This window comes from Ambystoma mexicanum, chromosome 4p (genome assembly GCF_040938575.1).
Source record: "Ambystoma mexicanum isolate Mex_15411 chromosome 4p, UKY_AmexF1_1, whole genome shotgun sequence".
NCBI classification, from domain to species: Eukaryota; Metazoa; Chordata; class Amphibia; order Caudata; family Ambystomatidae; genus Ambystoma; species Ambystoma mexicanum.
The window spans coordinates 1,261,591,092-1,261,603,716 of NC_090927.1; positions in this window are offsets into that span (position 1 = coordinate 1,261,591,092).

The following is a 12,625-nucleotide window of genomic DNA, read 5'->3' on the forward strand; positions in this document are numbered from 1 at the left end:
CCGCCCGAACGCTTCTCTGGTGACCCTAAGAGGTTTGCGGTGTTCATAAATCAGTGCCGATTGCACTTTCTTTGTAGACCAGCTGCTTTTCCGACTGATCAGACTAAAGTAGCCTTTGTGCTTTCGTATCTTAGCGGCAGCGCCGCTGATTGGTCGATCCCTCTGGTTAGACAGGATGACCCGATTCTTCGCAATTTCCAGGCCTTCCAGGCCAATATGGAAAGACATTTCGCAAGACATTCCCAGGGGCAGGCCCTGGACAACGAACTCCTTTCCCTACGGCAGGGCAATCAGGATCTTCTGGCTTATATTGCGTCATTTAACAGACTAATCGTAGAAACCAGATGGCCCGAGGACAAGAGGATCACGCTTTTCCACAGGGGTTTGCGTGGCGAACTCAAAGAAGTCGTAGCCCAGGTCGTGAATCCCCCTCAAGATTGTTCAGAGTACATTGATTTAGTGGTCCAATTGGATCACAGACTACAAAACAGAAAGGCAGACCGCTCCAGGTTCGAAACTCGAGTATTCTCTAAGCCACTAACTCACACCAAAGGAGTTGAAGCCGTAGAACCTATGCAAATAGGGGTCGTAAAGGGTCCCCTAACCCAGAAAGAACGCGACAGGAGACAACAATTGCAGCTATGTCTCTATTGTGGAAATTCAGGACATTTCCTCTGAGATTGCCTGGTGAAACCTCAGAAGAAGACAGTGGGAGCTTCTGATAAGAATTCGGAAAAGCCCGAGCCGGGAAACGACCTCGCCCGACAAGTGTAGAGGTCCGCTTGCCGAGCGTAAAAACCAGTTCTTTGACCTCGCACTTCATAATGTCAATGGTCCTCATAAATCCAGAACGACCGGATCGTTTGCATGCCATTAAAGCATACATTGATAGCGGAGCGATTGGAAATTATGTAGACCGCGAGATGGCTTCCAGGATGAACCTACCCCTTTGTCCTAAGGTAATTAAAGACGTCATTACCACAGTGGATGGTACGGAAATAGCCTCCGGACCGGTAACCCATACCACCACAGAAGTGACGTTTTTAGGCCAAGATGGACATCGGGAGGTAATTGTGTTCGATGTGATCAAGGCCCCTCAGTTCCAAATAATTCTGGGGATCCCTTGGTTGGAGAAACACAATCCTCAAATTGATTGGCGAGCAAAGACGATACAGTTCCCAGAGTGTGCACCTACTTGTTATCCTCGACCCAGTATTGGCCTAGCAGTAGCAACATCCGAAGGACCGCAATTGCCTCCAGAGTATCAAGAATTCCAAGATGTCTTTCAGAAGGAACAGGCTAATACCCTGCCTCCCCACAGATCTTACGACTGTCAAATAGACCTGATACCCGGAGCCACTCCCCCTTGTAGTAGAATTTACGCCCTTACCGAGCCTGAAAATCTTCATTTGCGACAGTATCTGGACCAGTACCTGGCCAATGGATTTATCCGCCCATCAAAGTCTCCTGCATCCTCGGCTCTGTTCTTCGTACCTAAAAAAGAAGGTGACCTTAGAACCTGTATTGATTATCGTGCCCTGAACCAGATAACGGTAAAGAACAGATACCCCCTACCTCTGATTCCGGAACTCCTTGACCAAGTTAAGAACGCCTGCATTTATACAAAGCTAGATCTCCGGGGAGCCTACCACTTGGTACGGATTAAAGAAGGCGACGAATGGAAGACGGCATTTCGCACCAAGTATGGACTATTTGAATACCAAGTGATGCCCTTCGGACTATGCAATGCACCAGCCGCTTTTCAGTATTTTATGAATGATGTCCTCAGAGAACTCATAGATGTTTGCGTAGTCGTCTACATAGATGACATCCTTGTGTACTCATCTTCAGAAGCAGATCATCGGAAACATGTTAGAGCCGTCCTTGAAAAACTCCGCCAACATAAGCTTTTTGCTAAGCTCGAAAAATGTGTTTTTCACATCACGGAGGTCGAATTTATAGGCTTTATTCTGACACCCAAAGGAGTCCACATGGACTCGAGAAAGGTGGACGCTATCATCAAGTGGCCATCACCTACTTCCGTGAAAGGTTTCCAAAGCATGTTAGGTTTTGCCAACTTTTACCGCAGGTTTATTCCAGAGTTTTCACGAGTGGTGCAGTCCCATCACCGCCCTCTTAAGAAAAAACAAACGTTTCGAGTGGTCAACAGAAGCAGAACAGGCCTTTCAAGAGCTAAAAGCCAAGTTCACCTCAGCACCCATACTGAAACACCCACGCCCAGGCCTCCCTTACATCGTTGAGACCGACGCCTCCAGCTTAGCAATGGGGGCGGTTCTATCACAGAGAGATCCGGAAACTAACCAATTGCACCCCGTGGCATTCTGGTCTCGCAAGTTCTCGGCGCCTGAAATTAACTACACCATCACAGATAAAGAGCTTTTAGCAATTAAGTCCGCTTTCAAGGCCTGGCGTCACTATCTCCTTGGAGCCAAACACACTGTCACGGTAATCACCGATCATCGAAACCTACAATACCTGAAAACAGCCAAAGCTCAGTCCTCCAGACAGCTTCGCTGGGCACTTTTCTTTGCCGAATTCGACTTTGTAATTACTTATCGCCCCGGCAACAAAAATGGCAAAGCGGATGCCCTTTCCCGGATTGGAATGGGAGATAATATTGTCAATCCTGAACCTGGGCCAATAATTCCAGAACAGTGAATCCTGGGCCTGATTTCTTCACAATCCATCGAAGATATTGAAGCAAAAGTTAAACAACTTGTGACCCCTTCGGACTTACAAAACTGGCAACTGAAGGGAAAGGACTTCATCATAAAAAAAGACCTGCCTTATTTTCAGGGACGACTATTCTTACCACATGCCGATTTACAAAAACAGGTAATCTCTTGCTACCATGATTCCTTGATGGAGGGCCACCCAGGCATTGCCAAAACCTCGGAAAAAGTCAAGAGACACTTCTGGTGGCCGTCATGGAGAAAAGACATAAAGGAGTTTGTGATGTCCTGTGGTGTGTGTGCCCAAAACAAAGGTCAGAAGGAAAGACCAGCGGGTCTCCTGCATCCGCTAGACATCCCGCCACATCCCTGGCATACCCTCTCCATGGACTTCATCACCGATTTACCCTCCTGTTCCGGTTACAACACTATTCTAGTAATTGTAGATTTGTTTTCTAAAATGGCCCACTTCGTTCCACTAAAGGGCTTACCTTCAGCTTCAGTTCTAGCACGGGAATTCCTTGAAAATATTGTAAGATTGCACGGCTTCCCTTCGGTTTTGATCTCAGATAGGGGGAGCCAGTTTATCTCTCACTTTTGGCAAAGTTGCTGTCGTTTAGCTCAAATCGATGTGAGACTTTCAACCAGCCCTCATCCCCAGACCGACGGACAAACTGAGAGGACAAACCAAACTCTGGAACAATATTTATGTTGTATGCTACAGCAGTCGGAAAGTAATTGGAAAGATATCCTTTGGATAGCCGAATATGCTTACAACAACTCGATCCATTCAGGAACCGGAAAAAGTCCCTTTTACATTTTATATGGGATTCATCCTCAAACCTCCAATCTCGACCCACCCCAAGATCTTGGAACGCCTGCCGTGGATCAACTTCACAATGCTATCACTCAAGCTTTCAAAGAAGCGACAATCCACCTACAACAGGCTAAAGAACGGTACAAAAGGGGAGCAGACCAACACCGAAGAGACGCCCCTCAATACCAGGTTGGAGATCAAGTTTGGTTATCCACCAAACATTTATCACTTAAAGGACCTCACACCTTCAACCCAAAATATCTGGGACCATATCCAATTACAGCCATAATAAACCCAGTGGCTATCAAATTGGGTTTGCCATCCCACATGAAAATACAACCGGTGTTTCACGTATCTCTACTAAAACCTTTGCAACCTGGAACCAGACTGAATAAACCTCCAGAGCCTATTCAAGTAAATGGAGAACCTGCATTTGAGGTTAAAAACATCCTGGATTCCAAGATCATCAAGTCAAAATTATACTATCTGATCGACTGGAAGGGTTACGGACCTCAAGAACGATCATGGGAACCCTATGACCACGTCCATGCTCCTCGTCTAGTCAGAAAATTCCACCGAACTTTTCCCAATAGGCCAAAACCTCCGGGGAAGACAAGTTTGGGAGGGGCCTTGAGGGGGGGTGCTGTCATGAGCACTGCTCCCGAGAAGCCAAGTCAAGCCCAGCATCCCCAGAAGCAGGCTCACGACCCTCGTCCCCGGCTCCAGCAAACCCCTATTGGGGCCCTTTGGACCATGTCCTGGCGCCTCTGTGGCCAGGCTCATAAGGAACCTCAGTCCCGGCGCCAGGGGCGCCGGGCTCATAATTCTTGCAAAGGTGCCTGGGTGGACCTACCTGTAGCAGACCATGCTGCATACTCACCTTTGCAAATGCTGGCAGGATGAAGTCCCCAGCCTTCTGCTGGGAGGAACTATTCCCTGAACTGGGACTACTTTCTTACCTGGGTGGGGCTGGTGCCACTCCTTAGCTCTGGAACACAGGAACTCTTTTACCTGGGCGAGGCTGAGGAAGAAGACACCCAATCACTCCAACACTATTTAAACCACACCCGATTGGGAAAACGTGCTTCGTGTTATTCTGCATCTGCAGCAGGACGCTCACCGAGTCAGCTCCAGCATTCCAGTGACATCTCCAGCTTCAGCTCAGCAACCTGTGGAAGAAAGACACGAGAACTATACTTACCATCCAGGAATCCAGACACCGGCAGAACCTGCAAGCAAAAGAAACATAAGGTTAGCAAGTTGCAACACGTTCGCAGCCGCGCTCGGTTACCTGATCCATCTGTGCTTTCACAGATTCTTCGCGGCCTTCTCTTCAGCAGCCTAACGGCACCTGTAAAGACAAAGAACATTGTTAAGTAGGAATCGGGTGAAGGCGGCCGCATTTACTTTTCTTACCTGCTTTTGTGCGCGTATTACGATCTCTTCAACCGCAGCAGCCCGGCACCTGAAAACAAAAAAAGACATTATTTAAGTGCCATTAAAGACTGCAAGAAAGCCTAACACTTACGTGTGTCCCCACGTGCAACCACGACTGGGAAAACGCCCGCAAGGTCCCGACACCTGCAAATAAGAAAAGAACATTGTTAGAGGTGCTATAATAAGGTCACAGATCATTATACTCACGTACTTCGCACGTGCAACGGACGAACAACGCCCGCAACATCTCAAGACCTGAAAACAGAAAACAAGGTACATTATTGAGGTGTCATTGAAATTCCCATACCTACGTACAACCGCACGTGTCGCGCTCTCAGTGACCACGCCCTCAGCATCCAGGCACCTGAAAAAGACAATGCAAAGACTTCATTAAAGGTGCCCATCTCTTCAAGACTATAAACTCTTTATACCTACTGGCATCCGCTCGTGCAGTAACGGCGGCATCACCTTTTGGCATCTCAGCACCTGTGCCACTTCTAAGGCCACAAAAGACTTTGAGGACCTCCAGTGACGTAACTGGAACCCACGCACCCCTGCATAAGTCGCAGGATGGAGAGCCCAGCATTTATACGCCTAAGGTGAGAGCTCACCAGGACATTGGACTTTCGGAGAGTTGGCGATTAGTGAGGAGGAAGTCCAGCCAAACGGTCATTAACCCTTTTTTCTTCCGCCTGCAGAAACCTTACCCTGCAAGCCAGACGGTCAATAAGAGGAAGCCCAGTCCAGAGAGTCATCCGAGCTCTACGCTTCTCAATTGAAGAGACTATAACAGTTCAGCCGGGACCAGCGCCTCCGTGGGAATCAGGTGAGCGTTACAGCTAGGTTTAATTGCTAGATTTGGGAAGACCCCTTCCCAGTACTTTAAGAGGTTTAGGACCCTCAAAACGCATGATGGTACCCCGTGGGCTACCTGGGTAACTGAATGTTTGAAAAAGGGTTGGATTAAGGGTTACAAAGTTAACACTTATGAGGGAATGAGAAATCTTGTTATGTTGGAGTCTATTTATGATGCCTGCTCTCCTGAGCTCAGACAGCACTTGGCTGATTCTAAGGAAATGGATCCTACAAAGTTAGGCAAGGCTGCTGACTTGTGGGTTGCCAACAGGGCTACTCACAAGGAATCTGGAGCAACTCAGAAGAAGGACGAGGGGAAGCAGCCACCAAAGAGAACCAAAAGAATTCTAATACCTCCCATCCCAAAGAGGGCCCAAAACAACAAAATAGCCAGGGTAAGCCACCTGGGAACCCAAATAGGGCTAGTGAACCCTCTGGGGCCCAACGAGAGGTAGATCAGCAGAACCCCCATTCCTGAGAGCATTTGGAAAATGCTATGTTTGTGGGTCTACTGACCATATAAAGTGTGATCCCAGATGCAAGGGTAAACCTGCAGGGATCAGCACATCCTCCTTAGCCTTCTCCCAACAGGAAGAAGTACAAATGGCTAGTCCCCATTATGAATTGGTTGCTGAAGCACTCTTGGGTCTTCAAGCAACTGTATCCTTAGAGTCCATGGGTCTGGTTAGCAAACAGAATAGAGGTGTGTATGACTCCCTTCCAGAAAACTCTAAAGTATATTACATGGACAGTATCCTTGTCAATGGCCAGGATACTCCTGCCAGGAGAGAAACTGGGGCCAGCAGAACAGTCGTGGATGAAAGATTTTCCAAGCCTGAGGATGTTGCTAAGTCACCCAAAGTTCCCATTAAACTTTCTGGAGGTCCTGTCCAGTTGGTTCCTATTGTACCCGCCCTCATTCAGTGAAATAACATGACAGTGAGGATTCCTGTCAGTGTTCAGACTGAGGTGCCTGGGAGAGTCCTGTTGGGGAATGATCTAAAAACTCTAGGAATAGTATCCAGTACCCCCAGGCCTCCCAGTAAGGAGACACAGGACCAAACCAAATTGGCTAGAGAGGCAACCTTAGGAGACCACTCTGAACCTGTGGGAACCTCTACTGAAAGCCCTGATGTTAGTAAGTTGACCTCTAACACAGGCAAATCTGAGGCTAGAATGTTAGGGAAATGGGAGCCCCAGCCAAGCTCCACCATTGACCATCAAATTATAAAGTCTTTGACTCCCCCTGCTTCTGAGGAAGAGGTGGATAGACAGATTGGACCCCTCTCTAGGCCTGTGAGAACTGGTAATACTCAAAGCTGGTGGAAATCCAGGAACAATAGGCCCAAGGCTAAAAGCATTAAGGCTGTGGACTCCTCTACTGAAGACTCCAAAGGAAAACCTAGTGTTAGGAAAGAAACTCCTCCACCAGGTAAAACCAGATCTCAGAAGAAGAGGAAGCCTCTACTTGGCTTGACCTCTGACCCTCCAACCAGGATGCCTGAGACCCAACCTGCTCTTGAAAGAGAGGTGGTGAGGAACCATGGAGGCCCTTCTAGATCCAAGGGAATCCTTCTTAAGGACCCCTTGAGAATACCTCTCTTATGTTCAGAAGTTGTTGCAACTTCAAGGGGACTGTTAGATCTCACAAAGGATCCACCCCGTCTCCACTACCAGGCCAACCAGATCACCGTACACCAACATGCTCTCTGTGCCACTAGTAAAAAGAGTCAGAGCCAGCGGATCCAGCTTCCCTTATCTCGCGCCCACTCACTGGAATGCCTTACCTCCCACTATCCGAGGTGAGGCCTCCCTCACCACCTTCCGCAAAACTCTGAAAACTACCCTCTTCACATAAGGCCCGTCACATCAGCATGAATACTTATCATATAAGTTGTAATATATGACCAAATGCAATATCTGTAACAACAGTATGATGTTTTGTAGTATTCATAATGTGTCAACAATCGCTATCTTGCCTGTACCCTGTAACTAAGTTATTGCAAGTAACAGCGCCTCAATGCCCCTGGGCTGCTTGCGCGCTATATAAATTTAAATAAATAAATAAATAAAATAAAGATCAGCTCCTTTTATACCTTAAATAGGAAAGATGTACCAGAAAGGGTTTGTAGGTCATATAGCTTACAAAGGAAAACCTTGGAGCATTGATCAGGATGTCACCACCAATATGCTGATGGTGTCTCTAGGACGTTTTTAACCGACGAGAGGTAAGAGACTCATCCAGGAGTGGATTAGATCCTCCTGTTCCTTAGTCTGGGGGGGACGAGTGTTAGGGAGAATTCTCTTAAAAGGCTAATTTCCCTTACCTATAGAGTCCCCCAGCAGCTATGCTGGATTATAGGGGTTTAATGTTTTACTCCTACTAAGAGTGAGACTCTTTTCCCACTCTTAGTTGTATTTTGATATGTTTTTCAACCTATATTTTGTTCTTATGGGATATGGAGTTTTTCTCACTCCATAGGTATCATCTTTTTACATGTGTGTTACACAGCACCCTCAGTGCAGTAACACAGGGGTGTCACAGTGACCCCCAAACATAGACTCCATACCCTGGGACTGACTACTGTCTCCGAGGGCATGTAAAGTTACCGTTGACTTTACTAGTCAATAGTTATGAACATAACCAGTACACACCATCTTACTATGGAGGTACTGGGAAGGGTTAATAGTTTTTCCCTGGTGTTCATTTTCGAGAGGGTACTGTCCAGTCTCTCTCTCCAAAGTTTCTGGCTGGTGGCAGTGGTTACTACCATAAATATTCGACCGTGAATATTTTCCTATGGGATTTTCCCATTGTTCGAGGCTACCACTTTTTATGATAGCCTTTAACATACCGCCGGATTATTTTATTACTAACTTTACTCCGGTAGTTTTTTTTTTGTCAGATCTTTAATAATATTTCTTTCTCGTGTCTTTTTCTGTAATCCAAGTCGAGGTTGCGGCCCTTTGTTCGTCCTTTTGGCGGGCTCCTGGACAGAAGCCCTCCTTTAGGCGCCAGGGAGTCTGGGGTAGACAGGATGTGTGGGAGGGGGAATAGGCACCCTGGACAGGGTTGCCTAAGCAACCCAAGTCGCACTCTGCCCTGATGGGCTGGGGGGTTATCCCGCCAGGATAACCACCCCGCTGTGTGAGTGACAGCTAGGCTGTATGAATGGGGTTTTTTCTGCATAAAAGCAGGGACCTGATGACTGGAAGACAGAAGTCGCAACTGCACCTAAGAAATCCGAAGAGGAGAGAAGCCAAAGACATCTGCAACGACTGAACCACCGTTGAAGCCCTGCTGCAGATCCTCACCACTTTTCTCCAACGACCAGAGAAGATCTTCATGATATGATATGGCATTTGTAACGCGCATATACACAAGTGTTTCAAGGCGCGACAAGGCAGGGAGGGGGGAACAAAGGGAAGACAGACAACGATCCTACTAGGCCAGGTGTCATTCAGATCGTGCAAGTGCATGGGTGGAGGCAAGGGAAGAGTGCAAGGGGAAAGGGAGTGGGGAAAGTGCTGTACAGGGTAGTGGAACAACAGATAAATAATAGGGCCAGACTGGTGGCAAGTGCAAGGTAAGTGCAGACAAGTGCTGGTAAGGGGGGCTGTAGGGATACAGAGACAGTCCCGCAGTGCAGCGGTTGCCAGGGAGGCAGTGCAAGTGGAGAGCGGCCCAGTTGCAGGTTGAGTGCAGTTTCAGTCAAGAATTTAGCAGGGGAGAGGGGGGGGAGAAGGCAGAAGCAAAGAGGAAGGTTTTGAGGTGCCTTCGGAACCAGAGATGGTTCTCCTCAAGTTTCAGGGAGGCAGGAAGGCTATTCCAGAGGGAGGCCCCTGCCGCAGAGAGAGATCTACCCCCAACTCGTTTCTTCGAGAAGCGGCTGACCCTGAGGGAGTTGGAGACGGATGAGCGAAGAGCTCGAGAAGGAAGATATTTAGGAAGAGAGAGTTGAAGGTATTTAGGCCCCAGAAGGCCTTGTGGACAATGCAGAGGGTTTTGAACTTAATCCTCGCAGCCGCTGGGAGCCAGTGAAGAGATTTCAGTCCTGGAGAGATACGATCCCTGGGCTTGAGGCCAAGGACAAGTCTTGCAGTCCTGTTCTGGATAAGTTGCGGAGAGTAGAGGCAGGCAGATTTAGATAGAGGCTGTTACAGTAGTCCAGCTTCGAGAGAACCAGGGCTTGCGAGACAGTAAGCTTCTTGGGGAAGGAGAGGAAAGAAAGAATACCTATGAGGAGGTGCAGCTGGTAGTGTGACTTCTTAGAGACGTCAGATATGTGAGGAGAGAAGGAGAGTGTGGAGTCGAAGATGACCCAGAGGTTTTTTGACTTGCAGGTAGGAGCAGGAGGAGTGCCAAGAGAGGCCGGCCAGAGAGTAGCAGGGAAGGAGGGAGTGGGTATGCCGATGAGTAGAATCTCAGTCTTACTGGCATTAAGGCAGAGGTCATTGGTGGCACACCATTCCTGGATAGCAGACAGACAGTCAGAGATGAGGGAAGGAGGGGAGGAGGCCGAGGGTAGCCTGAAAATGAGCTGGGTATCATCCGCATAGCACTGAAAGTTGGGGCACAGAGCGGCAATGCGATGGGCAAGGAGTGCCAGATATTGGTTGAACAGCCAGGGAGAGAGGTTAGATCCCTGGGGGACACCACAGGCAGAGAAAAAGATGTCAGAGAGAAAGGACCCCAGTTGGACCTGGGAGGGTCGATTGGAGAGGAAAGAGGTCAGCCACGCCAGAGCCTGACCAGTGATACCCAGGTTATCACGGAGACAGTTGAGCAGGATGGCATGGTTGAGAGTATCAAAGGCAGAAGTGAGATCGAGCAAAATGAGAACACACAGAGTGTTGGAGTCAAGGTTCGAGAGCAGGTCCTCACGGATGTTCAGGAGAGCAGTTTCCGTGCTTCTGGCAGCTCTAAAGCCAGACTGATGGTCATGAAGACTACCAACAGATTCAGCATGAAGGTTAAGCTGGGAGATGGCCAGTTTCTCCAGGAGCTTGCCCAGGAAGGGAGTGATGGAGATTGGGCGATAGTTGGCCAGGCAGAAGGGGTCGGAAGGGGTCGGAAGAGGGTTTCTTAAGAAGAGGGTGCACAAGGGAGTGCTTAAGGGGGATGGGAAGACTCCAGAGGCGAAGGAGTGGTTGCAAAAGTCAGCCAGGGCAGGAGCCAGGGAGTCGATGTGGTCCTTGATAGTTTTGGAGGAACAGGGGTGATCCTGTTTTGATGAGACTTTCATAGATCGGAAACCTCGTCAGCGGAGAGAAGGGGAAAGGCAGGGAAGAATGGAGGAATGGTGGCTGCAGAGGGACCAGAGGAAGAGCAGGGAATAGAGGGAGGGAGGTGGTGGGAGGAGAGTGAGGACAGGATGTCCTGAGTTTTAGAGATGAAGTGAGAGGCCAGTGCCGTGCAGAGGGCCTGGGAGGGGACAGGACAGGTAGAGACTGCAGCAGGGTTGGCCATCTCCTTGCAGATTTTAAAGAGTTCGGCCACATTGTTAGATGCCGCAGAGATGCGGGCTTGGATAAGGGTTCTCTTGTTGGTGAGAACGGAGAGCCGGTATTGCCTTTGGAGCAGGCGGCAGGCCAGTTTGTCAGAGGATGAACATGAAGTATGCCATTTCCTCTCTGCCACCCTGCACTTGCGTTTTAGGTTGACGAGATCCGAGTCATACCAGGAGTTACATTTGGCTTTGGGCTTCAGGCGGATTCTCATGATAGGGGCAAGGATATCAAGAGTATCAGATGTAGCAGAGTGGAGCGTAGAGAGGCTGTGTCAGGGTGGGAGTCAGCCGCAGGGGGTAGGGGGGGCGAGAAGGTGGCAGCGAAAGCCTCAACTGACACGCGCTTCATGGGTCGGATGACCGAGAAGGAGGGTGGCAGTGATGAGGGTGGCTTTGCCTGTGGGGTAGGGAAGGTGAGGTGGGAGGATAGGAGAAAGTGATCACTCCAAGAGAGAGGAGTGGAGAGGGGGGCGGAGAGGGGAAGGTCAGAAGAGATCAGAGCATCAAGGGTGTGTCCTGCCGAATGAGTCGGCCCAGATGGGAGAATAGAGAGCTAGAGAGAGTCGCAGAGGTCGCGAAAGAGTCCAGAGGGGGGGCAGGAGGCATCCAGGTGGATGTTGAAGTCTCCAAGAAAGAGGAGTTTAGTGGTTGACGACAGGAGTGAGGAGGAGAGGTCTGCCCACTCGGAGAGGAAGGAGGAAATTTGGCCAGGTGGCCGATAGATAGTAGCCACGATAAGGGAATGGCTAGGAGAGAGAGAGAGTCGGCAGACAAGGCATTCAAAAGAGGAGTAGGTCTGCGTAGGAGTGACAGTGGCAGGAATCCACTCAGGGAAGATAAGGGCCACTGCCCCCCCCCCCCAGCACGGTTGGGCTTGAGCACAGAGAGGATCTTGTAACCGTCAGGTAGGAGTGTGTCAAAGCTGGTGACAGAGCTGGCCGTGAACCATGTCTCAGTGAGACCGAGGTCGTCGAGGTCGAGTTCCTCAAGAAGGCGACAGATATGAGAGGAATGTTTGATGGCAGAGCGAGAGTTAAGAGTGGCAATGTGGAGAAGGTTGCCAACCTTGAAGGACTTCCGGGGCGGGGTACAAATCAGAGGTACGCCCTGCGGAGGTGAGGAAGGAGCAAGAGAGGGGGCAGGGAGGGAGGGTAGAGGCAAGGTAGCCGAGGACAGAGTAGGGGGGACAGCAGGAGAGGAAAGGAAGTTGATGAGGCGTGGGAAGCGTCTATCAAAGAGGTGAAGGTTGGCCTGAGGGCCTTGGACCAAAACGGTCCCATTAGCGTAGACATTAATGATGGCCTTAGAGGAGT